A 27119-nucleotide genomic window follows, 5' to 3' on the forward strand; every position below is an offset into this window, starting at 1 on the left:
CCTAGAAAAATGGTACAGATGAACCGGTTTGCAAGGCAGAAATAGAGACACAGATGTAGAGAACAAACGTATGGACACCAAGGGGTGAAAGTTGGGGGGTGGTGGTGGGATGAACTGGGAGATTGGGATTGACATATATACACTAATATGTATAAAATAGATAACTAATAAGAACCTGCTGTATAAAAAAATAAATAAAATAAAAATTTTAAAAAGATAGATTCTTTACAAGCAAATTAAAATATTTTCTCTTGTATCGTTATTGGATTAAAAAATATTTTTTCTAAAAAAAAAAATAGGGCTTCCCTGGTGGCGCAGTGTTTGAGAATCTGCCTGCCAATGCAGGGGACACAGGTTCGAGCCCTGGTCTGGGAAGATCCCACATGCCGCGGAGCAACTGGGCCCGTGAGCCACAATTACTGAGCCTGCGCATCTGGAGCCTGTGCTCCACAACAAGAGAGGCCCGCGCACCGCGATGAAGAGTGGCCCCTGCTCGCCACAACTAGAGAAAGCACTCACACAGAAACGAAGACCCAACACAGCAAAAAATAAATAAATTAATTTAAAAAAATATATATATATATATATGTATATATAGGTAGCTATGAAGGTAACACTGAATGGAGACAAATGTGCAGTCCAGTCCTTAAGTTAAAAAAATCAACTGCACATACCTGGCACCGGTGACCTTTGACCACATTACCAGAGGTTAATGTGAAAATCACCTTAAAGCTTTTGTTAACTACAAGCTCATTGTGGGTCGTTAATGTGACATGGCTGCCAGGAAGCTAATGCCATCATCAGCTGTGTTAATAAAAATATAGACTCAGTATTAAGAGAAGTAATGACCCCACTGGTTAAGGATATGGGGAGAAATCCCAGTGTCCCAATGATGACACAAACCTAAAGTAATTATGTCCAGACAGTTATGTCATAGAATGCACTGAAGCTTGAAACAATACACTATGTCTAGGTTATTTATTATACAGACTGCTGGGGATCAGCAATAAGGAAATGGTAAAAAAAAAAAAAAAAAAAGGAATAATGTGTGCATTTAATTCTGAGTACATCTATTTCTTCAGAGGTGCCACTGACTGGCAAGGAAACACATCCAGGCGAGTGCTGTGTCTGCAAATCATATCGCAGGATTGTTATTCAAAGGAACTGTATATCGCAGGATTGTTATTCAAAGGAACTGGGGTATTTAACCTGTGGAGAAAAGAGATGAGAGACATGATAATGCATCAGATGTTTTCATGGGCTCTCACGCAGGAGGAGAATCAAGGCTCCTTCTCACAAGGGTAGGTGTGGGACCCAAGGGGAGAAGCTGCCACAGATTCAGGCTCTAAGCCCAACACCTCTGACCCATGGGTGCGTCCCAGATGCCTTGTGAGGTAGTGAGAACTTGGCTCGACTCCAGGAGCAGAGGGCAGAGGCCTCAGGCTGAGGGCAAGGGGCTTTCTTTCTTGCAACTCCCCCACTCTAGTGCTCTGCACTTTGGAGGAAAGAGGTCCTGAGGGGTCCCGCAAATTGCTCCAGGTATGTCCCCCGCGGTGCTCCGTGTGGCAGCAGGAGTGCTTCCGTGAGCAGAGCCTGAGGGGGTGGGGAGACGAGTGTGTACAAAGGAGTTGGGTCCCTCCACAGGCTCAGTACCTACTGAAGACAGAGCCTAGCACAGTCCGTTTTTCGCTTGGACCCCTGGTGCCTGGCTGTCTGGTGTTTGGGGACCATAGCTGGCTCTCCTCAGGCTCCACTCAGAGGAAAGGCCTGCTGGGAAGCAGTGTGCCTGAGAATGCAAACAGTTTACTGGCAACAGCATCTCTCCTGCTCTACCAGCGTCTGATGAGATGTGGGGGGAAGAGGAGAGAATAGGAGAGAGGAACAGAGTCGGGGGTAGCAGGAGGAATGGAGAGAAGAAGTGGGGAAGGAGGGAAAAAGGGATGACCTCTGTGCTTTGGTCTGGCATTTGGCACTTGCTAGCGTACGCGTGCCACCAATTGCTGAACCAGTGAGGGTCTAAGTCTAAGGCAAAAAAAATAGCCCAACAAAAGGAAAAAAAAAAAAAAGAGGGTTTGTTGTACTATTCAGATCTCTGGAGACATTTTTAGTTGTCACAACTTGGGGAGAGGGATGTGACAGGCCTCTAATGGGTAGAGACCAGAGATGCTGCTAAAATTCCTATAATGCACAGGACAGCCCCAATAACAAAGAATTGTCCAGCTCAAGATATCAATTGTGCTAAGGTTAAGAAACGATGCCTTAAAGGGATTTAACACCAGAGACCCCAGTGCCTAGTGCCCAGGGCCACCCACCTACAGTGGAGCCAGAAGGACCATAGAAATCATAATCTTCCCCTCTTACAGGTGAGGGGTTTGAGCCTCAGAGAGTGAAGGGGCTTGTCCAGGGACCCAGGCCTTGGATTAAGGTGATTAAGAGTCTTGGAGTAAAATAGAACTAGTGTTAAATCCCAGTTCAGTTAGTTAACATCTATGCAACTTGGGTGAGTTACTTCACCTCTTGGAGCCTTAATTCTCTCACTTGTTAAATGGACATCATGTAATAACTCCCTCACAGAATAATTTTAAAGAATATGTGAGATAATGCACATAAAGTGCTTAACATAGCACATGGCATGTAATAAATGGTACCTCTAATTATGAGTAGCAGAGCTGGAGCTAAAATCTTGCCTCCTATCCCCAAGTTTTGTTCTCTTTCCACTGCATCACTTTAATGAGTCCCAAATTGGAGCTAGCCATCAGTTTTGAGAGGCTTGTAGCACAGTGGTTGTGAGCTCTGGCACTTGGCCCAAGTGGATCTGGATTCAAAGTCCAGTGCTGCCACTTTCAAGCTGATAAATTACTTAATCTCTCTCTAAGCCTCTTCATCTGTAAAATGGGATAATGCTAATACCTGATTTATAGGCTTATTGTGAGATTTAGACTCAAAACTCATATTAAACATTTTAGCTCAGAGTCTAGACTATTGTAAGGAATCATTATATTGATATATTAATTATAGCTAATGTTTATGACAGGTTGTATTTCCCCAAAATGGCTGCCACAGTGTTTCTTATCCAACGTGCTCTTCTTACAATGTAACAGTGATTCTCCTCCCACCAAAAGGTCTGTTCGTGTATGTGGGTGGACATATGGCTATGGGGAGAATACTTTGTGACTTCTGAGGCTGGGTCACAAAGAAGTGATACAACCTTCTTGCTTCTGTTAAGATGCTCACAGTGAAGCTAAGCTTCCATGCTGTGAGAAAGCCCAAGTCACCCCATGGAGAGTCCCACCTGAGGAAGAAATGACAGCATTAACTGGCCAGCCGTATGAATGAGCCACTGTAGGAGGGGAACCTCCAGTTTCAGCGAAGCTGCCTCAGCTGATGCTAAATGGAGAGAAGTGAGCTGGCTCCAATGAACTGTGTTCAAATTGCAGGTTCATGAGCAAAATACATGGTTGTCATTTAAACTGATAAGTTTGGGGATGTCCTGTTTTTTTTTTTTTTTTTTGCGGTATGCGGGCCTCTCACTGTTGTGGCCTCTCCCGTTGCGGAGCACAGGCTCCGGATGCGCAGGCTCAGCGGCCATGGCTCACGGGCCCAGCCGCTCCGCGGCATGTGGGATCTTCTCGGACCGGGGCACGAAACCGTGTCCCCTGCATCGGCAGGCGGACTCTCAACCACTGCGCCACCAGGCAAGCCCAAGGGATGTCCTGTTTTTTAACAATGGTAACTGGAAAGATATTATTTTTATTTATCTCCAAAAAAGGAATTTTCCTCCCGCCCATGTCACCTCCTAAGCCTCAACATCAACACCTAGAAAAAAAACCAGACGTCACAGGAAATGTTGCTGCTTCTCCCCAGATCTCCTGTGATTTTCTGGGTATCTGGAGAAGATGATCAAATGCCACCACTGGTGGTGAATGTGATGTATGGAGACTGAGGAACTTGAGGGTTTATCTGGGGACACAATTCAACAAATATCTTTTGGGAACAGATTAATTCCAGGGCCAGAGAGTCTTCTTGAAGCTTGTGGATGAGGTTCCCCAAGAGCACATACTACAGTATTATTCTTTCCCTCTTTCTTCCTTGGTTTCTGCCATGGGTGTGAGAGACAACAACGACCTCTTTTATCCTCTTGAGCTTATTCAATCCTCCATGTCTCATTTATGGTTTCAAAGGATGTGAGGTGAGGATATAGGACAGGGTCTGATGATGAACTGAGGAAGATTTTTGTCATTCTAAGGAAAGCAAACTAATTTATTATTCCGATTATGGCATTTATGTGTACGTGTGTGTGTGTGTGTGTGTGTGTGTGTGTGTGTGTGATGGAGGGTGGAGGGGGGAGTGCTGTTGAGATTAAAAATTAAAGAACTTTCCTGCTCTTCTTTCTGAGCACAGGAGTTATTCACAATCTCCTTTCTCTCAACCCTGTGGAGAGTTACCCAGTATGACCACTCAGAGCCTTGGGACTAATAGACCCAAGATATCTTCTTGAGGAGTGGGGACCAAATGAGAGCTCTATGCTTCATTCACCAAGACAGACTAGCTCTTTTTGTGTTTTAACAGAAGGATAGAATAATAATGAGCTATCTGTGCCCTTCCCATGGGAACTCCGTGATGCACTGGTGAAAATTAGTCCATGTTTTTTAAGGCAGGTGTCCAAACCTGGGATCCCAGGTTAGGGGAAGGGCAGACAGTTACTTGCTGGTTTCTGGAAAACTGACAATATGTTAGAAACACAGCTTCCTCCTGCGTCAAATGGGAGAAGTTTACAGTTCCGAAAGCCTCACGTGCCTTGTCCTCTTCCACCTCCACCTGTGTGTTTCCCCCTTCTTTGAAAGACCCACAGGAGAGCTCTGAGTTCCAAAAGAAATGAGTGGGAAGTGGGCTTGATGCCCCCTCAATATTCCCCAGTGGCCCTGGAATTGGAGCCCATTTTTGGAAATGGCCTGGGAGTAAACGTTTGAGCGTAGCTGAAGGATGCTTTTAGCCTTCAACAGAAAGCAGCTATGGGTTTCTTGGTACCTTTCCAGGCCCGGTTGGTGTGAAGACTCAGCCTAACACCTTTACCTCTGCAAAGTGGTATTTGAGCAATCTGTCATCGGGATGCATTTAAGGTGGGAGCTGTTTTCCTGGGCTCTCCTTCTTAGTTCTTCCTGTGCAAAACGACTGGCAAGTTTCCTAATGATATTAACTTAATAGAGAATGATTTCTGGCATATTGCTGGCTGCCACACACGTAAGTTATAAAAGTCAAGAATCTGGCCCATACAAGGCATCCAGCGAGGCTGTTTACTGAAAGTGGTACAATTCATTGTTTCAGAAGGTGGCTAAATGGTTTGTGAGCTGAATGGGGCAGGGTGGCGAAAGGAGGGGCCTCTGGGGGAGGAGGCTGGACCATGAGTCGCTCCCATGAGTGGGCTTGTTGGCAAAGAAAGCCCTCGGAGAGCCCGACGGCTTTGATGGCTTTCCTGGGGGAGGGAGTAATGTCTGGCCCTCTTTGCTGGGTCACGATGATCTCATTTTTCAGCCTTTTATAGTGGGCTGTGAAAATAGCCTTTCACCTTCAATGAGTCACAGTGAAACCAGGCAAGGAGGTTCGAGAGCAGTGTGATTAATCTGCCTCATTTTGGACTTCCCAGTGAATCCAAGGGGCACATTTGCGAGGCCCCACCAGCGGCCACACTTTGTTAATCCCTGGACAGAACTGGTGGCAAAGCAGATACCCTTTAGGAAGGTGAAAGAAAAGCAGGACAAGGAGAACCATCTTCACCCCACCAGCAAGCTGCTGACCACTGCCCGCAGTCAGACTGAGCTCAGCTGCGAAATGGTTTGCTGATGCTCGGCTAAACCCCCTTCTTAGCTGGAGCCCCCACCCCTTGCGGCCATAGGAGACTGGACTTTCCCAGGGAGGAAGGGAGGTTGGATTCCAGCATGGCTGGAGGCTCCTTATCTGGCTGCACCAGGAGTCTTGGGGCAGAGCCAAGCTGCCTCCACCATGTGATTGGGGATGGCAGTGACTCAGGGGGCGGCAGGCTGGAAGGGGAGGAGGAGCTGGTGTTGTCAGCTGTTGTTAAGAAGGAACAGAGGAGCCTGGGAGGAAACTCTAGTCCTGAGAGGACGGGAGGCCTGAGGTAGGTTGCCTAGCAACTGTGCCTTCCAGGCTGCTGGGGCCTCTTGTCCGCTCCTACCTCCTTATTTTTTCCTTCAAACCTGCCTTTCCTATGCCTTTTAGCCAAATTTCCTCTCCTGAGCATGTGGGTTATGGGTCAGGAGCAGCCAGGGCACATTTTGCTCTGGACCAAGGAATGTTTTAGAGAGTTCTACTCTAGATTGGTCTTCCTGAGAGGAGGACAGTGATGGTTTGGAACCCAGATGCTAGAGCCAGATCTGGGCTCAAATTCCAGAACCAACACTTATAGATGTGTGCTCTTAGGCAATTTCTTCACCTCTCAATACTTTAGTTTTTCCATCTATAAAACAGGGAGAATAATAGTGCCTACCTCGAGTGAGGCAATGTGAGGATTTATTGTGAATATATAGATAGGTAGGTAGAAGATAAATGGAAGGAAAGGAGGAAAAACAGATGGATAGAAAATAGATAGGAAGGAAAGAAGGAAAAATAGATGGAAAATAAATAGATTTTTAGGGCTTCCCTGGTGGTGCAGTGGTTGGGAGTCCGCCTGCCGATGCAGGGGACACGGGTTTGTGCCCCGGTCTGGGAGGATCCCACATGCCGCGGGGTGGCTGGGCCCGTGGGCCATGGTCGCTGAGCCTGTGCTCCGCAATGGGAGAGGCCACAGCGGTGAGAGGCCCGCGTACCACACACACACAAAAAAAAGATTTTTAAAAAAGAAGAGGGCATTCCCTGGTGGTCCAGTGGTTAGGATTCGGCGCTTTCAGTGCCAGGGCCCGGGTTCAATCCCTGATGGGGGAACTAAGATCTTGCAAGGTGCACAGCCAGGCCAGAAAAAAAAAAAAAAAGAAGAGAAGATAGATGATAGAAGGAAAGATAGATACCAAGAAGTGAAGATAAATAGGTAGATAGATAGACAGCCAGATAGGAAGGAAAGATGGAAAAATAGATTAAAAAAAAGAAAGGAAGATAGATGATAGAAGGAAAGATAGATACCGAGAAGGGAAGATAGATAGATAAATAGATATCTAGAGATAGACAGATAGGAAGGAAAGAAGGAAGAATAGATTAATAAAAAGAAGAGAGATAGATGATAGAAGGAAAGATAGATACAAAGAAGGGAAAATAGATAGATGGATGGATTGATTGACTGATCGATAGACAGATAAACTTAGAATAGTTCCTGGTACATAGTCTATGTACGTGTCAGTTATTAATAGACCTGAAGGACAGCCAGACGCAAAAGCCTGCTTGCATGTAGGGCAGAGGATCTGGGGCAGGAGCCCCAGAGCTCTTGTTTCACAGTGGTGTGTGGTGTTGGGAGATCTGGTTCCAGGCCTTGTTCTAACAATGGCTTTCTGTGGGGTCTTGAGCAAATAGTAGCTTTCCTTCTTTGCCCTCTGCCTCCCCATCTGTGCGGTCAGAAGACTGGACTGAAACAGCATGAATTTCCTCACTCTTCCTTGTCTTATGACATTGGGATGTGGATTGAGCCATGAGCCACCTCTGTCCGCACAGTTTTGGGGGGATTAGAAAATGTGGCAGCAGGAGGGGCCTCCAGGTGAGCCCCAGAGGGAAGGTTTGGGGGAGGCGCAGGGGATCAGTCACTCCTCACAGCCTCAGATAGGGGGAGTGGCTGGGCCAGACTTGGGGAGGGGTCAGGCAGCCCTGCTCATAGGCTGTATTTCCTTGTGTTTATTTCTGGTAGCTGCTCTAGGGATTATAATATACATAACCTAACTTTTCACATTCTGTTTAAATTTAATATTTGACCACTTCTAGTAGAAAGTAGAAACCTTACAACCATATATGTTCCTTTAACCCTCCCCCTTTATATTAATATTTACTTTTTTTTTTTTTTTTTTGCGGTATGCGGGCCTCTCACTGTTGTGGCCTCTCCCGTTGCGGAGCACAGGCTCCGAACGCACAGGCCTAGCGGCCATGGCTCACGGGCTTAGCTGCTCCGCGGCATGTGGGATCTTCCCGGACCAGGGCACGAACCCGTGTCTCCTGCATTGGCAGGCGGATTCTCAACCACTGCGCCACCAGGGAAGCCCCCCCTTTATATTATATATGTGTCATATATATGACATCTACGTACATAAGAGCCCCCTAACCACCCAGTGATATTATAATTTTGGCTTTCAATACTCATACAAGGAGAAAAGTAATTTATTGTATTTACTCAGATGTTTACCATTTCCGTTGCTCTTCCTTCATTTCCAAAGTTCTAATTTTCTCTCTCAGATCATTTCCCCTCTATCTGAAGCACTTCTTTAACATTTATTTTAGCGCAGGTCTGTTGGCAATGAAGCGCCTTAGTTTTCTTTCCCTTGAGAATGTTTTTATTTCAGCTGCATACCTGAAGGATATTTTCATGCGATGTAGAATTCTCAATTGACAGCTTTTTTCATTCTGGTCCCTATGGCTTCTGTGAGAAATCACAGTCAATCACATTTTTATTCTACTTGTAATGTGTCATTTTCTCTGGCTGCTTTCAAGATTTCTTTATTTCCTTTGGTTTTCACAGTTTGACTATGATGGTTTCATTTGAATTTATTCTGTTTAATGTTCCCTGAGCACCTTTGCATCTGTAAATTTATCTTTCACTGAATTTGGGAATTTTTTTGTAATTGCTTCTTCAGAATTTTGTTTTCGGTACCAGTATCTGTCTCCTCTCCTCATGGCCTCCAATCACATGCACATTAGAGCTTTTTATATTGTCCCACAGGTCCTGAGGCTCTGTTCACTTTTTCAACAGATTTTCTGTCTGTTTTTTCGATCAGATAATTTCTATTTATCTATCCTCAAGTTAATGGACACTTTTTTTCCCATCTATTTTTTTTTTTTTTTTGAAGATGGACTCCAATTATTTGAATCTCTCTAGAGAATTTTTTATTTTGGATAATATATTCTCATTCTAAAGTTCCATTTGGGTCTCTTGTTGTGGTTCCCTTTTCTCTATTGAGAACTTCCCATTCATTTCAAGAGTGTTCACTTTTTCCTCACATAATACTTTAAGGTCTTTATCTGACAATTCCAACATCTGGGTCAGCTTGGGGTTGGCATCTGTTAATTGTCTCTTCCCTTTGAGAATTTGTCACATTTTCCTGGTTCTTGGTATGTTGGATAACTTTGGATGATATCCAGGACAGTTTGTATGTTAAGTTGTGAGTCTCTGGGCCCTCTTAAAATCCTCCAGAGAATGTGGAGCGTTTCGTTTTAGCAAGCAATCATACCAATTAGGTTTTCACTGCAAGTTCTGTCTTACTTTCTGAGGGTGGTGGTTCCAGTGCCCCTATTGTTTTCAGAGCCTTTGCTATGCTTCTGGAGGCTGCCTCTTGCCTATACCACTCAGGGGTAGTCTGGGACTTGAGCAGTGATATATGGCTTACTTCTCAGAACTTTTGTTATGCTTCTTGGGGTGTGTTCTACAAAGGCACACTTGGCCATGAGCTCAGGATTTGTGTCAGCTCACACAAAGAAATGTATACCCTTACCTAGCTTCTATTTATGCTAACATCTTACATAACCTCGGTATGTTAGTCAAAAGTAAGAAATTGACTTTGATACAAGACTATTAACTTAACTACAGACTTTCTTTGAATTTCCTCAGCTTTTCCATTAGTGTCTTTTTTCTGTGCCAAGATCCAGTCCAAGGTACCACATTACATTTTTATTTATTTATTTATTTATTTATTTATTTAGGCTGTGCCGGGTCTTAGTTGTAGCATGCGGGATCTTCGTTGTGGCATGCAGGATCTTTTGGGGATCTTTGTTGTGGCATGCAGGATTTTTTTTAGTTGCAGCATATGGACTTCTTAGTTGTGGCATGCAGGATTTTTTTTAGTTGCAGCACATAGACTTCTTAGTTGTGGCATGCATGCGGGATCTAGTTCCCTGACCAGGGATCAAACCCTGGCCCCCTGCATTGGGAGCGTGGAGTCTTACCCACTGGACCACCAGGGATGTCCCCCACATTACATTTATTCATCATATTTTCTTAATCTCCCTCAAACCGTGACAGTTCCTATGACCTTAAACACTCTTTTTTTTTTTTTTTTTTTTTTTTTTTAAAGCTAAGGGGAAAGTGAAGAGACTTCTTCCCAACAGGATGGAAATTTTATTTTATTTTATTTTATTTATTTTTGGTTGCATTGGGCCTTCGTTACTGTGCGTGGGCTTTTCTCTAGGTGCAGCAGGCGGGGTCTACTCTTCATTGCGGTGCACGAGCTTCTCATTGCGGTGGCTTCTCTTGTTGTGGAGCACGGGCCCTAGGTGCGCAGGCTTCGGTAGTTGTGGTGCACGGTCTTAGTTCTCTGTGGCACGTGGGATCTTCCTGGACCAGGGATTGAACCCGTGTCCCCTGCACTGGCAGGCGGATTATTAACCACTGTGCCACCAGGGAAGTCCCATGACCTTAACACTCTTGAAGAGGAGTAGTTAGATATTTTTAGAATGTCTCTCAATTTGGGTTTATCTGTGTGTTCTCATTAATAGGCCGAGGTTATGGATTTTTGGAAAAATATCACAGAGGAAAAGTACTCTTCTCATCCCATGTTGTCAGTGGGCACATGATGTCAGCATGATTTATCACTGGTGATGTTAACCTTGATCCCTTTGTTAAGGTGATATTTGCCAGGTTTCTCCACTGTAAGTTACTATTGTATATTCTCCTTCCACAAATATTCACGAGTCTCTACATCGAGCCCACACCCAAGGGGAGGGGAATTAAGCACCATTTCCTGAAGGTGGTGTCAAAGAATTTGGCAGGGTATCAAAGAATTTGTGATCGTATCTTAGAACCACCACAATAATCAGTGAACTTTGGGAGCAATAATTTGAGGCTATGTTTCCCCGTAAATTTTCTCCCACTAATTTTAGCATTTATCAATGGATCCTGCCTACAGCAGTTATTACTGTGGTATTCTAATGATGAGCTGTTTTGCTCATTTATTCTACATTTATTAATTGGAATTCTTCTTTAAGGAAGATCTATCCTTCTCTCTGTTTATTTATTTATTTATTCAGTCATCTCAGAATGGACTCACGGATATTTATTTTGTTCTTTACATTATAATCCAATATTATCATTATTTAATGAGTGTCTCAAATCGTTCTAGGTTTGGCTCTTGAGAGCTTTTTCAGGTTGGCTCCTATATGCCCCCGCCATCCTTTTTTTTTCACCTTAGAATCAGCCATTTCCCCAAGTAGCCTTGGGTTCTTTTATTGGAGCAAGGTATTTAGAAGCTAAGATCTGGGCACTGGGCCTGATGTGGCTACCGGGTGTTAACTGTTTCTAGGCTGTCTCTGCGGACAAAACTAGGAAGTACATATGCGTCAACCAACGTACATGTGCTCATAGTATTTGTTTCAGATCTCTCCTATAAGGTGAGGTGCCACCGTCTACCTGTGAGGTGCCACCGTCTACCCTGTTTTCTGACTGTCTGTGTACATAGCAGGTATTCTCTACCACCCCATATGCTCTCAGAGAGCAGAGTTCATGCCCGAGACATGTTATATGCACTCTGGTGCCTGGCATATGAGAGGAACCTGGTGTATGTTCATTGGTTGCATAAATGAGTGGTGGGGATCACAGGCTTTATGATTTATCTGTTTTATCGTTTTTCTTTCTTTAATGGTAAGAGCCAAAGTGTTGAGTTGAAGCATGATATTTAAAGTTACTAACATAAACAAGTTCTGCCATTTGAGGGGCGGTCCCGCTCGTGTGGAACAACTTGGTCCTTTGCAATGCTGGAAGCAGGGCAGGTTCCTGCATTGTTATTGTAACAGCTGATGTTTGGAGAACTCAGATTGGCTGCCTGGCAGGGGACAAGCTGTGCTTCTGTGTGCCATCCCCATATTTAGCTCTCCCACAGATGCCCAAGGCTGGTGCTTCGTCTGCCCTGCCCCCAGCAGGCCTGGTCCCGGTGCCTCAGGTCCCGATGAGTCAGTCACTCAAACATATGAGAACAAATATTTTTTGCTTTCACCAGTTCACTCCTTCTATGCTCCCCAAACCCAGGGACTGTGGCCATAGTTTCATAACTCAGGAAGCCTCTCCACCTGTCAGCTTGGGTTCCTATTTGCAGGCCTAACAGTTTTTAGCTGCTGGTTTTCTCTAAGGCCTTCCGGGTGAGAATCTAGACTCGATTTCTGGTTGTGCTGACCCTGATTCCTCTCCTGGGCACCAGCACCCACTCTCGCCCTTTCCTGACCCTGGTTTGATGTTAGGTCAGGCGGTCAGCAAGCACGTGCTCAGCCACTGCTCTGTTGCATACTGGAGGCTGGGGCAGGGTGCAGCTGGGCCGTCCAGGCCTAGGCTGGCAGCTGGGAATAGGGTGCCCCCCACCTGACTCCAGACAGTGGCTTTCCCCTCCTGCTGGACTATCCACTGCCCGCTAAGAGGCAAAGCAGCATGTGGTCCCCCCCCACCCACCCCACTCCCCCTGGGCTGGGAACCAGAGCCTGCAGCCCAGCGTCAGCACTGTTTGATCTGGGCCTGGTTCAGCAGCTGCCGGGTAGCCAGGCAGGCCGGGTGGCTCCTTGGGTCGGCCGTGCAGTGGCTCACATTCACATGGGTTGCTGTGAACCACGACCTGGTATTTGCTCTGGCTGTTTGCCATAGGGATGTCTGTGAGAAGCTAAAGAGGGGAAACTGAGAGTAAGAATGGACCTGGGGAGACCAGGGGTCAGATGCAACTAGGAGGTGGGAGGAGGCATGAGCATCTTCCCAGCACCTCAGGTCCAGTAGGAGCTGAGTCCTGCCTGGAAGATCAGCGATGACACGGCATCTTTGTTGCTCATGTGCATTCTCTCTCCCTCTCCCTCTCCCTCTCTCCCTCTCTCCCTCTCTCCCTCTCTCCCTCTCTCCCTCTCTCCCTCTCTCCCTCTCTCCCTCTCTCCCTCTCTCTCTCTCTCTCTCCCCCTTGCCCTCTCTCTTCCACTCTGGGATCTGCAATACAGAGTGAGAGAATGGCATCGTATTCATACCCCGAGTGTCACCAATAGAAACAAGAGGGATTCCTGCGACAATCACCAGCCTCTCTAAGGGTCACAGCTACAGGCTCCCTGGACCTTGTGGAACAGCTGGCTATCCTTTCCATCTAGCAAACACAAGGGGCTGTTTCTCTTCGGAGCTCTGCAAAAGACTGGCTCGAGTTTGCTTCTTGCACGCCCTGGCTCCTTGTTCCCGGAGCCCTGCCCATCTGTTCCATCCAAGCTGCTGGGAGGCTAGAAGACAGAGAGCCTGCCCCAGGGGCAGGGGCCGTGCTGTGTGTTTGAGCGCTTAACTCACTTTAATGGCTTCAACCAGCTTTCTTCTCCCTTCAGATAGGAGGCCATTCACAGTATTAATTTCCTTTGCATAATTTTCTCCCTGGGCCTGGCTCATAGGCTATTGTCCTGAGAACACAGACAGGCAGCATCAGGCCTCCACCCAGACTCAGCAAACTCCTCAATGCCGGCAGGAGATGATTTTCTAAGGCAGATTAACTTGAGAAGGTTCTACCATGCAGAGGATCCCAGGAAAAGACCTGATGGGCCTGGTGGCAGCCAGGGTAACCCTGGATTCGGGGAAAAGAGAGGACAGCAATACCTCAGGAAGCATCTCTGAGTGAATGAATCTTCTAGGAGAGAAAAATGTATTCTAGCAAATGTCAAGCTCTAAAAGTATTTTTAGGGGGATAGACAGACACATATCTTTATTTTTCTTAAATAGCAGTCATAGAACCTAATTTAATTTTTTTCTTTCTTGGGAGACTAATTATTACAGGCTGCTAATACTGTGGAGTGGTCAGTGTCTTTTGAGATGTGTGATGCTGCGCACCCCTTCCCTGAATGATCCTAGATTCTGAGTCTCTGGAATTCTCTGTCCTTCTTTTTCTTTTTCTTTTTTACTCTTTTCCCTTCTGTCTTCTTTATGGTTAGCTATTTCATCTGTTAGAGATACCAGTGCACCTGTTTCTTGGATCGCTCATTCCCCTAATATGTAGATTTTGGTCTGTTGTGAGCTTGCAAACTGGATTTATAAACTTGTTATATTATGTTTAAGGTAAAAATGATTAGATAAATCCTAAGGAATACACACACACACATACACCACACCACACATACCACTACTGGAATTATTAAACAAGTTTAGCAAGTTGATGTGATACAAAAATCAATTATAGGGGCTTCCTTGGTGGTGCAGTGGTTAAGAATCCACCTGCCAATGCAAGGGACACGGGTTCGAGCCCGGGTCTGGGAAGATCCCACATGCCATGGAGCAACTAAGCCCGTGTGCCACAGCTACTGAGCCTGTGATCTACAGCCCACGAGCCGCAACTACTGGGCCCGCGTGCCACAACTACTGAAGCCCACGTGCCTAGAACCCGTGCTCCGCAACAAGAGAAACCACCGCAATGAGAAGCCCGCGCACCTCAACGAAGAGTAGCCCCCGCTTGCCGCAACTAGAGAAAGCCGTGTGCAGCAACGAAGACCCAACACAGCCAAAAATAAGATAAATGAAATAAATTAATTTTTAAAAAATCAATTATATTTCTACATATGAGCAGTGAAGACTTGAAAAAGAAGGAAAACAATCCCATTCATAATATCATTAAAAAGAATAAAATACTTAGGAATAAATTTAACAAAAGAAGGACAAGATTATACATTGAAAATTACAAAATGCTGCTGAGGGAAATTAGAGAGGATCTAACTAAACAGAGAGGCATTTCACATTCGTGGATTGGAAGACTCAGTAGTGTTAAGATGGCAGTCATTCCCATACTGGTTTATAATTTCTATAAAAATTTCAACCTTTTCTTTTCTTTTATAGAAAGTGACAGGCTATTCCTAAAATTTGTTTGGAAAAGCAAAACCTAGAATAACCAGAACAATTCTGCAAAAAAAAGAACAAAGTTGGTGGACTTTCACTTCCTAATTTCAAAACTTGCTATAAAGCTACAGTGATCAAGACAGTATAGTATTGGCATAAGGAAAGGCATATAGATCAATGAGACAGAACTGAGAGTCTAGAAATAAACCCTTGTACTTAAAGTTGATTGATTTTGACAAAGGTGCAAGGCAATTCAGTGGAGAAAGAAGATATATGATCACTAAAGACCTGAAAATATGCTCAACATCATTAGTTGTTAGGGAAATGCAAATTTCAGCCACAATGAGGTACCATTTCACACCCACTAGAATTGCTGTAATCAAAAAGACAGATGATAACAAATGGTGGTGAAGATGTAGAAAAAGGGGAACCCTTCTATGCTGCTGTGAACATATAAAATTGTATAGCCACTTTGGAAAACAGTTTGACAGTTTCTTAAAAAGTTAAACATAAGTGTACCACATTTCTACTCCTAGGTTTCTATCCCCCAAAAATGAAAACACGTTGACACAAAGACTTGCACACAAATGTTAATAGCAGCACTATTCATACAGCTAAAAAGTAGAAACAATCCGAATGTCCATCAATTGATGAATGGATAAATAAAATGTGATATATCCATACAATGGAATATTATTCAACCATAAAAGGGGAAGAAGTACTCCTGCACGCTACAACACGGGTGAACCTCACATTCATCATGCTAAATGAAAGAAGCCAGACACAAAAGACTGCATATATCTATGATTCCATTTATCTGAAGTGTCCAGAAAAGGCAAATATGGAGATAGAAAGTAGGCAAATGGTTGGTTAGGGATGGAAACAGATTAATTGCAAATGAGATGAGATGAATTTGTGGAGATGAGGAAAATGTTCTAAAACTGGATTATGGTGATAGCTATACATCTCTATAAACTTACTAGAACTCATTGAATTATATGTTTAAAGTGCGTGAATTTTATAATATATAGATTATATCTCAATAAAGTTAAGTTTTTAAAAAGAGTAATTAGGAGCTCAGTGAGGAGCCCAGGTACTCTCCCTCAAGTGAAGGACTTGCACCATAGTCATACATTAAGTTGTACGCTTTTCCACCAGCAGTATCTGGGAGAGTGGGGTCCTATTTATTAATCTCCTTATCCTCCTTCCTGGGGCGTAGTAGTTCTCAATGCGTCTTGGTAGAAGAAAGGCATAGATGAATGATGGGGCCGCTAGTTTGGTTGCTAGAGGTGACAACGGGGCCACTAGTTTGGTTGCTAGAGGTGACAATGGGGCCACTAGTTTGGTTGCTAGAGGTGACAACGGGGCCACCTGTTTGGTTGCTAGAGGTGACGTGCTCTTTCTTTCTTGGCTCTTGGAGCATTGTGCATGATTGGTGTTCCTTGTGTCCTACCTGTTCCAGCTCCCCTGACCTCTCTCCTCTGAACTGCTAGCGGGCTGGTGATTGTCCCACAAAGTCAGTGCTTACCCAAAGCCCCTTTATCATGCTGTTGATCCCTGTGTGCTGGTCCGGAGGGCAGAATTCTTGTCCTGCCACCCTTATGTTCCTCAGAAAGCCCAGCAAGAGCATCTCGTGTCCTCTGCAGGTCGATTCATTTGCTCTTAACCCTGAGTCTGTCAAGTCACTGGGGAGGCAGAGTCTGAGAGATGGAGCTTCAGACGGTGTTTCCCATGAGGCTAATGACCGAGAGGTACTCCAGCCAGTGTAAGTGAGAGAGCCGAGCTTGGGGGGGTCTGCAAAGCTCAGCCTTTGAAACTACAGGCTGGATGTTTCAGTCTCTGCAAACCAGACCGTTTCATTTCTTGCCCTTTCTGTTTGTTATGTTTTCCTCCATTACTCACTCCCTCCATTTGGTAAGGACAATACATTTCCAAAATGTGGCGAGTGTTCTCAGATCTACTGAAATAAGATGCTGCCCTTTTTGTAAATAAGGTGAAAAGACAAAACAGATCATATTAAAATAGATGCATTTCTTTCACACCATAGAGACGATCTAGTCTAACCCTGTGTGTTTTGCAGATAAGGAGGCTGAGATCCAGAGAGGATTAAAAAAAAACTCTCCCAGAATAACATAACTTGAAAGTGGCACAGGCAAGATTCCAGCTCGGTTCTGACTCTGCAGAGGTCAGCCGGCACCAAGCAGCAGAGCCAACACCATGTGGGAAGTGAAGGCAGGAAGGCAAAGTGGAATACCTTGATTTCTACATCTGGGTAAAAATAATTCCCTAGTTTGCAGACACCTAGAAGATCACAGGCTTGAGGGCAAAAATAAAACTTGCTTTCTGACAGCGCAAATCTTGTCAGACTAATCTAATTTCTCCTGGCCTGGGAGCCAGGCTTGGCTGTTGAGAAGGAAACAGACTTGCTGCGTAGGGGGTTGGCTGGACCCGGAGGGGCCTCTCCACTAGGGATCTCACTCGTCATCTTTGTCCCTGGTGTCTCTGGAGTTTGTTACCAGGTTGGAGGGAGCTTCCTTAGCCTCTCCCATCCTCAAAAGGGGAGTCCTGCCCAAGGGGGAGATGGTCACAAGGAAATGAGATAGAAGATCCAAGAAGCTAAAGTCTGAACAAGTGGTTTCACTTGCTCTTTATTCCCTTTTATTTAATGCTGGGTATTTTCCACGTTGCTTCAACTTTCTGCCCAAAGGTGGGATCATTCGACCCTCCGAATAACCTCAAAACCTCAGAGCTGGTGTCTCCTTCGGTGACAGGGACAGACTGCAGAGGCGTTTGCAACAAATGGCCTGCAGATGAGCTCTGAGTTGGCAACCATTGACCCTGCAATTGGGTTCTGAAGGTAGGGAGTATTCTGACCCATCTCTTGTTTCACCAAGGGCAGGAATGAAGAGCTCTGCAACATTTACTCTCCATCACTTTTCACCTTATTTGGGTGCAAATGGACAAGCTCTCCCCTCATCTTTCCTTTAAAAATTGCGTGGGCATGTGGGTCACCTCAAAAGAGCAGGCTATCTTGATTTCTAAACAGAAGGATTGTTTAAAAAGGATTTGCAGAGAGCATCCTGTTTCCTCTGCTGTTGCCAGTATGCAGCCCATCTCCTGGTAGGGCTTCAGAGAGCCACAGACATGGTGCATGGTTCTGGTCTGCTTTCCCGGAGGAGGAAAGGATCCTCCGCTCTGAGGACAGGGACCTCAGGCCCACGTAGTGCACGTTCCCCAGGTGCCCATCATGCGGAGGCCTAGTGGATTGTGGATGCTTTATAGATGTTTGTTGCACTGCTTCGAGCAGAGGTGAGACCACATGGGGAAGTGAAAGTTGAAAAATGCAGCCACAGCTCTTTTAAGGGTTATCACTGGTGAAGCTGGGGGGCATCTTTTAATGTTTCCTTCCCATTCCCTTACGTTCACTCTTCTGTCTCCTTCACTGAATTTAGACCCTTACGATGACACTCATCTGCCCTTTTCTCCAATTTCATGGTGTCATCACTTTAGACCTCATTATTACCAACAGTGTCCTTGCTGGCTTTCCTGCCAAATCTGGTCTCTCTGCTGCTGAGCTGATTTTCTAAAACACAACTTCTATTCAGTATGTCACATTGCCCGGCCTGAGCACTCGCCTGGTCTTCTATGGCCGTCACTGACTCCAGAGTCTTCTGCGTGCTTTCCAGAGCTTCCAAGTTCTGGCCCCAGCCCCAGTGATCTGGGGCATCCTTGTTTGTTGCTTTTTTTTTTTTTTTTTTTTTTTTCGGTACGCGGGCCTCTCACCGTTGTGGCCCCTCCCGTTGCGGAGCACAGGCTCCAGAAGTGTAGGCTCAGCGGCCATGGCTCACGGGCCCAGCAGCTCCGCGGCATGTGGGATCTTCCCGGACCGGGGCACGAACCCGTGTCCCCTGCTTCGGCAGACGGACTCTCAACCACTGAGCCACCAGGGAAGCTCTGGGGCATTCTTTATGGCTCCCAGCTCATGCCACGCTTCAGCCAGGCGGGTCTGCTCTGTACCTCTCAGGGCCATGGCTACTCCCACCTTTGCTCCCTGCTAGTCCTTTGCCTGGGATGTCCTCTATTCTTCCCACTTAACTAACAAAACACTTTGATCTTTAGGCCTAGATGCTATTCCTGATGGAAACTCTGCCAAATAGTCTAGCCCACACTAGTCATGGTGGAGAAGGTGATCCTGGTAGGAATGATGACAGATTATGAAGCACCTACTGTATCAGCCAATGTGCTATAGGGGTTAAGACTGCATCTAGCCAGTCTGTCTGGGTGTAAATTCTGGCTCACCTAGTAGCTGCTGAGCTTGGGCAAGTTACTCATATCTTAGGGACTCAGTCGCCTGCTTTGTCTATTGGGGATGGTAATAGTACCTACCTCATAGAGTTAATCTATGTAACAGTACCGAGGTAGATAATAAGCACTATAGGAATGTTATCACTCTATGGTAATTTATGTATATTATCTGTAATCTTTAAAACAGTCCAGAAAGGTGAGTATTCTTATTCCCATTTTACAGATAAGTAAAATGAGGCTCAGAGAGATTAAGTAACTGTCCAAGGTCACTGAACTAATATGCAACAGGTCTGGAATGTTGGCTGTGGTTTGCCTGCCCCTACTGACCAGTGCCTGCCTGTCATTTCGATCACACTTAGGGCTCTTTCCACAAAGTTTAATGTCCGGATGCCCTCTAATTCTTCCCCACATGCTGCTTTATCTCCCCAGACTTTAAGCTGCTTGGGGGCAGGATTGTTTCTTACACATTGTGTAGTTGCAGTGTTTGGTGGGAAAGTATCGATGACACAAGTGCACTCTCTGTGAATAAAGCACACAGACAACTAACTGTAGGAAGGTGGCTGTGAAAAGCACGATTCTCCCCATCGGAAGGGCCAGGTCCTCTGGCCTTCCAGTCCCCGTGGAGCTGTCCAACAGTGGGTGAGTCCACCTGGCGAGGGAGAGGATTCTGTCAGGTCCTCTGATACGTCTTTACGGGCAGAGGGTCCTATAAAACTTCTTTAGCAACCGTAGAGTGTGGACAGCGGTCACTCAGGTATGGCATCTGGATATCAAGGGGTTGGGAACCAAAATATCTGCCATGGACAATAAAGATGTGGGAAGAATTTTAAAAAACAAAGTATCCCAGGCCCATGAGAGGCTCCCATGCCCCAGCCCCCTGTGGACTCAGCATTGCCCTCTCACAGGTATGAGGCCGAGCATATCTGGTCAGATGTCAGGGTCAGAGAGAAGCTTCATGTTGACGTGATGTGAGCCCATCCCTGTGATGGAGGCCCATTTGTCACCATCCTGCCATGGTCATCCAGACTCAAACAGGGACAGGAAGTTTGCTAGCCCAGAGCTCGAATCATTTAAGAGTGCTCCTCACATAAAGCCGAAAGCTTCCAGCCCCTGTCCCCGCTCTGCCCCACGGGGGGGCACAGACAGATCCCTTGTCCTCAGGCCACCCTGCCTGTGTGTGAAGGTCTGGCACCCCCTGCCTGGGCCTCCCCTCCTCCAGGTTCTGCATCCTTAGTTCTTATGGCTTCCTCTCATTCCTGCAATACAAAGCCCTTTGCAAATAAGCCTCAGGGTGACTTTTCCCCCCATTTTAAACACACATTTAAATCATTTCATCCCAAGTATGTCAGGTTTAGAAACTAGACTTCCCAGATTATTGCTGACTCCGTTGCTGTGTCTCTGCCATCATTTCACTGCAGAACGCTTCTGGCCATTTTCACCGCAAAACTCACAGGCAACCGGAAGTGGAAAGGGCATTTTCTGTCTGAAGCGCTCTGTCCCTGCTCTGGCAGCTGCCTACTTGCCTGTGTGCGCTGGGCAGTGGCTGAGCGTCTCTGCAAACAAATTTACACCCTGCTCTCACACCCTCTTATCAAAGCCACTTGACGGAGGGAGTAGATTCAAGCAGAGGAGGTGCCCAATTAGTATACGCCTGCTGGAATGGTGTTGATTAGCAATATCTGTATTGCAGCGTGTCCTCCAATCTGTTTGCTCAAATCCATTCATAACACCTTGCACTGGCAACTTAAAAATTAACCCTTCATGAAGATTTCCTGATCTGCCACAAGTCCAGGGAATCATTTTAAGATGGAGGCTGACATTCTAATTAGAGGTGTCGAAGCTCCTGAGTGGGTCCTGCCCACAAAGGCGGGGCAGGCGGGAGGGGTATTAGCTTGAGGACTAAGCCTACATAAAGGGAGTAGTTAGGGAGGAACTCGAATTAGAAAGAGACTGAAGTGAGGACCAAGCAAAGGGGGTGTGGTGGACATGTTGGTACCTGGGCAGAGCAGTAACCAAGGGACCAGAGGCGGGGGTGAGTAGGGCCAGAGCTGTGGGGCTGCCCAGCCCAGGAGAGAAATCCTTGAACTCCGGGTCTGAGGAAGGGCATTTCTTCACGCTGAGCTTGGAGCATCTTATCTGAGCAGGATGCTTCGTAAAGGAGTTGCATGGACTCTACTCAGCCTAAAACTCCATAGAATATCAGCATTGGATATGGCCTTGGGGAGCTTAATTCCAGCTGTCTCTGCTTGTAGACATGGCAGCAGAAGCCCAGAAAGGCTAAGTGATTTATCCAAAGACACACAGTTATTAGGTAAAGTAGCTAGACGTGAAGGCAGGATTTCTGATTCCACAACTGGTGCCATCTCCATTGCATAAAGCTACTCCATTGTTATTTTGTCGCTTAATTTATTCAGGAAATGTCACTCATTTAGGTCATTCACTGATTCTGTGAACATCTACTATGTATTATCAGGCATTGTGCTAGGTGCTGGGAATAAACAGAGTTACCATCCCTCTCCCCACAAGGAGTTCACAGTATTGCAACAAAGGCAGATGGAGTAAACAATGGTAACAAATGCAATTTGAACCCTGCTATAGGGTCAGGACGTGGGTGTGTCGTGAGCACGGAGGGTGTGTCTGTGCCCCCCCTTGGCAATGAGGAAACATCACTGCCTGTGGTCACACGGCAAGGAGGCAATGGACACAAAGTTCAAAGACAGATTTGTCTGAATCAAAGCCCATCCATTGTGGGTTCCCCTCGTGCATTCCACCAGCGTGTTGGGCTTTACCTCGTAGCTCACCCTTCTTTAGATATTGGGCTGTATCCAGAGCCTGGCATTGTTGGGCCTGAATTCAAGCTTGATAAGTATAGACATGACATTTTATTGACCCTCCTCCAGGAAGCGGTCCCTTCTCTGTGCTCACATGGTACAGGACCTGGCACACGGTAAACAAGCATCACACGCTTGTGTTACACTTGGCCCCTGCGCATTCCAGGTTACACGATTCCAGCTGCCCATGTGGCTGGTTTGGGAATGATTACTTTGCCTCAGTCATCAGCCGGCCCTTCCTTGAGAAGCAGCCAGAGGCCTCCCTCTGAATCCACAGACTCAGAGAGCAGTAGCCTGCAGCTTCCCTGAGAAGAGACTGCTGTTGGGAGAACAGCTGCCTCCAAACACTCCAACCTGCTTTCTCTCTCACTCTGGGCCTGCAGTGTTAATTAGGAAGACTGCATGTGTGAACGCTTGGCTTTCCTTTTCTTTCTTTTCTTTTCTAATCTCTCAGAAAAGCTCTTTTGATCCGCACGGTGAGTAGACTGCGAAGACGGGTTGAGAACATGCAGGAGGTGCCACCTCTTTGACGCTTGCCTCTACACCCTGAGAGGGGGTTTCAGAGCATTTTGTCCTCTGTCCCCAGCTCCCAGATGGCCTGGACCACTGTCGCTTGCACTTGGAACAGCTCTCCTACTTTCTGCTCCTGCCTGAGCCCCTGCCTGATGAGTTTGTGCAGAATCGGAAAGGCCAGGCCTAGTTGGCTACCCTAGGCGCCCGGGAGAGCGTGTGGCCAGACGGGGCTGCCTTCACCTGGATCCCTGGCAGCCTGGGCCCACGTGCTGGGGCTGGTGTTTGCCCCCAGTGCTGGGCACTGCCCCTGTGAATGACCACGTGGGTGGACTTGCTTTGGAAGAAGGGAGATGGGGAGGTATGGGGTGGTGTGGATGGGGGCACTGCAGAATGTGGAGGACGGAGGCCTGGGCTGCTAAGTAGATGTAAAGGAATGTGGGGTCAGAATTCCAAACTTCCATCGTCTTTTCTCACCCCCCATCCATTACACCAACCGTCTTTTATCACCATAGGAATCCGGTGCATATGTACGTGGCTGTCCCCTGGTTTTCCCCCACGCCACCCCCAAAGCAGGATTTTGCATTTTCCTGCATCTCTTAGAAAGGAAACTCACTCCAAGAGGCATTAGTGAGAAATGTAGACTTTACTAATGGTTTATAGTGGGGTCTGTATTGCATAGCACAGGGAATTTCGTGAGACAGAGAGGAAGGAAGGGAGGGAGGGAGGGAGGGAGGGAGGGAAGGAAGGAAAGAAGGAAGGAAGGAAGGAAAGAAGGAGGGAGGGAGGGAAGGAAGGAAGGAAAGAAGGAGGGAGGGAGGGAGGGAGGGAGGGAAGGAAGGAAGGAAGGAAGGAAGGAAGGAAGGAAGGAAGGAAGGAAGGAAGGAAGGAAAGAGTGAAGGGAGGGAGGGAGGGAGGAAAACCTCATGAGGGTTTTGCTTTCCTCAAGTCTTACTTCCTAGTGTTCAGCCACAGGCTGTGCCTCTCTCTTCAGTCCCTCCCCATGAAGCCTCTAATTCTCCCCCAAGTCTACCACTCAGGACTTCCCAGACTTCTCTGTGTCTTCCTGTCTGATCTGGCATTTGGCTCAGGCCCTGTTCCTGCAGTTTGCATCTCCCCTGTTATCACTAGCTCAGCAAATAATGTGCCCCTGAGCTGCTTCAAAAGCACTAGGAATCCTAAATAACCTACATTTGTTCTTGTCAACAAAATGAAACTTGCAAGAGTTCCAAACAGTACAGAAGCGTGGAAAGTGGAAAGTGAACGACCACACTCCCCTCTCTCCCAGATCCCAGTCCTACACCTGGCCCTCCAGTTCCCTCCCCCAGCCTCTGAATTCCTGTCACAGGGACTTGCAGATGACTCAGGACCCTCTTCTTCTCGCATCACACAAACATGTCTTTTTCCTACAACCCAAGAGGTATTATTCATTGCATTTGGATTCTGTAGTTGTTAGAAGTTTCAGAGAATGCCTTTGGTGCATAGAGGAAAATCACCAAAAGGGACTCCAAACTGCCCTCCAAATAAATATAGAGCAGAAATCTCACAAATGTCACAAATGTAATGGAACTCATCACAGCAAATTAACTTCTCTGGTACAAAACATTCTTTCAAAATATGCCAGAGGCCTTGTACTGCACAGATTCTTCCTTGGAGTGAAGTAAAAGACATGGTTTACCTCATCTGTCCTCTCCATCCCTGGCTCAGCTGCCAGTGCAGCTGTACCCTCTCACGAGATCGGGTATTATTCTTGGGAGCAGGTATTAAGGAGACCACGGCATCGAGGGAGAACGCTCGTGTCGTGTTCCCACTCACCGCGGCGCTGCCGAAGATGGCCCTCCGTGCCGGCTCCGTGTATCCGTCTCCGTGTATCACGTCTCGAGCCAGGCTGTGTTCCATTACCAAAGCCTCTCAGAGCTGCGCTGGCTGGCGGTTTGGGCAGGGACTGAGAAACGGGCACCTTCCCTCATTGGAATCTGTCAGCATATAAAAGGCAGCAGTAGCTTTCAACCAAGAAAAGGAAATGTTTGAATTAGCTTATGGAAATTTAAGTTGACACAAAAGGGGGTGTTGGCTGAAATTTTCAAGAGTTATAAGCTGTTTTTCTTTGGAGAAAATGGAGATCTAGTTTTTGGTTGACATAACAAAGCCAAAGCATATGACCCACTTATTTTAGGGATTTACCTGCAGATATATATATATATATATATATATATATATATATATATATATATATATATATATATGTGTGTGTGTGTGTGTGTGTATGTGTAATATATTTATATAGTATAATATATATAAAATAACATTATAATATGACATATGTCTATAATAGAGACATATAATATACATATACTATACATATACATACATATGTGTGTGCGTGTGTGTATATATATATATATATATATAAAATATATACATATAAAATGTCAATAACACTTTGCTTTAAAACGATCCATCCTCTCTCCAGCTTCCTATTGGTGCCTAAGAGCATGTTTGTATCATGGGACAATAAACAGAGAAGGTGGCAAACTAAGGACCCATCCCCGGTTGTGGCTGCTTGGGGAAGAGAGGGCAGGAGTACTGATTTCACGAAGGCTTAGCTGAGCGGCGTATCTCCAACTTCCCTTTCCCCAAGTGGCTTTCTGCATTCCTCTTGCCACAGCTGTGCAGGGCTGCATGTCCACGTCCAGTGAAATGGAACACTGACAGACTGATACCTGGGCTTTGGTCCTACCCACCTCTCCACCGTTTAGGCAAGCATTCCCACAGACCCAACCCAGCCATCGGAGCAAAGGGCCCTGGGCCAGGAAGGGGGTCTGTGGCAGCGATTTGTGATGGAGGTGGTGTGGGGTAAGGGCTGGGGAGGCCCCTTTGTCTGCGCCACTGCAAAGCCGGGTGGCTCTCCCCACGTGACCCCCCTTCCCTGCGGCTGCTTCTCCTCGTGGGGTTAATTACACCCACCCGAATCTCAGGGAGGGTGAGTGAATTGCCAAACACTTTACAATTATCAGGAGCCCATGAGGTGCTTCACCACCGTAAAGCATTACCTCTAATTATTGTTCATAATTATAAAGGCTCTGAAGTGCCCAGGGCTCCCATGGCAACCTTAGCTCTTTTCCTTTCTCTCTCTCGCACAGTGATAGACTTTTTCATTACAGTACTAAATGCAGCTCATAAATCTGCCCTATTATTGGGCAAATATTTATTTTTATAAGCTGAGATAAGTAGGCAGTGCTGGGGTAATGATTCCTGTTCTGAATTCTCTGGACATCCCAGTCCTCAGTCTAATGGCATACACAAGGTGCCCAGAATATCAGCCAATGCACTTCGCTTCATCTGCAGCAGCAAAATCTTTATCGGATAGACGTCATGAGGAAGGATGAGGAGTGTGACTTTATTTACTAAGAATCACCCAGGTTGACTGAGAGTATCTTATGAAAATAGCAGAAACATATCCTTAAACAAGCAATATAGGAGAATATAAACCACTGATCAATTGAAAGGTTGCTTTGCAGGGAGATGATGGGTTGTGTCCCAGAATAAAAGTTCAAGGCTAAGAGACTTGGCAAGTTTATCATGTTGGCTAAATGAACTGCTCTTAAAAGTCCAGTATAAAAGCAGCTTGACTCTTACAGATGCTTTGTGTGTAGTAATGGCACCATCAGTGGAAGGAAATCAACCTTGTTTACATGGATATACTTGAAACTCAGCTATGTGTCTAGCCTGGGGCATCTGCAATACGAAGTTTCCTAAAGCTGGTGGTTTGGGGTTGTCTGGAAATGCTGCTGCCAGAGGGGGGTCTCGTGTGGATGCTCCACTCTCACCATCTCGTTGGGGGGTGTATTGACTGGTTCTGTAGTTATCAGTGGGGACTGGTGGTCGGACTTGGCTTTCTTCTCTTCTGCACACCTGGAGCCTAGAGCTGATTTCCTCTGGGACTTTCCTTCTTGAAGAAGAGCAGCTCTGACCCCTGTGCTTGACTTAAATTTGGAGAGAATACTGGATGCTTTCAGTAATGTCTTCAGGTCTGGGGTGACGGCCAGTGCCCTTGACTAGAGGCCAATGACGTTATTAGGTGGAGCTGTGCAGGCGACAAAGGAGGGGGATATTTATCTGGAAAGATGGTAAGCCCAAACCTCAAGCCAAGGGAGGAAAAGCTCATGAAAAGAAAAGACCACAGTGCTGTAGTGAAGGTGCAGCCCTGAAGGGCTGGTCCTCTCTGTGTCAAGTGACCTGGCCAAGTGAGTGAGTCAGTGTACATGGGGTGGGTATGCTCTGTCTATAGTGTCCAGGGAGGGACGGCAAAAGAAATAAAAATAAGACAGTGGACTCACCTTCCAGTAGCTCAGAGAGTGGGTGTGGTGAATGGGGTGGCGATCAGAGATCCAAATGGAAAAAGACCTCAGTGGGCTGCAAAGAAAGAGATTTGGTAAAGGGGAGATTGTCATAGAACTGCAAGTCAGCAATCAGGGCCAAGGGTGTGGTTCAGAACACCTCCACAGGAA

At 46.3% G+C, this 27119-nt stretch overlaps 1 protein-coding gene and 1 long non-coding RNA gene across 2 annotated transcripts in view; one reads left to right on the forward strand and one right to left on the reverse strand.

Moving 5' to 3' along the window:
- Positions 1 to 1099: 1099 nt before the first annotated feature.
- LOC136794015 (uncharacterized) lies at positions 1100 to 27027 on the reverse strand. Its single transcript, XR_010840164.1, has 3 exons — positions 26949 to 27027; positions 24424 to 24584; positions 1100 to 1209 (listed from the first exon to the last, which is right to left on the reverse strand). It is a non-coding gene; the product is annotated as an uncharacterized lncRNA (long non-coding RNA).
- The window catches only part of MAP1B (microtubule associated protein 1B), a 234430-nt gene continuing 229643 nt past the window's right edge, over positions 22333 to 27119 (forward strand). Inside the window, exon 1 of the mRNA XM_067031113.1 lies at positions 22333 to 22574. The gene's annotated coding sequence lies outside the window, so the exon portion shown is untranslated. The remainder of the gene's footprint in view (positions 22575 to 27119) is intronic.

Source organism: Kogia breviceps, chromosome 4, assembly GCF_026419965.1.
Source record: "Kogia breviceps isolate mKogBre1 chromosome 4, mKogBre1 haplotype 1, whole genome shotgun sequence".
NCBI lineage: Eukaryota > Metazoa > Chordata > Mammalia > Artiodactyla > Physeteridae > Kogia > Kogia breviceps.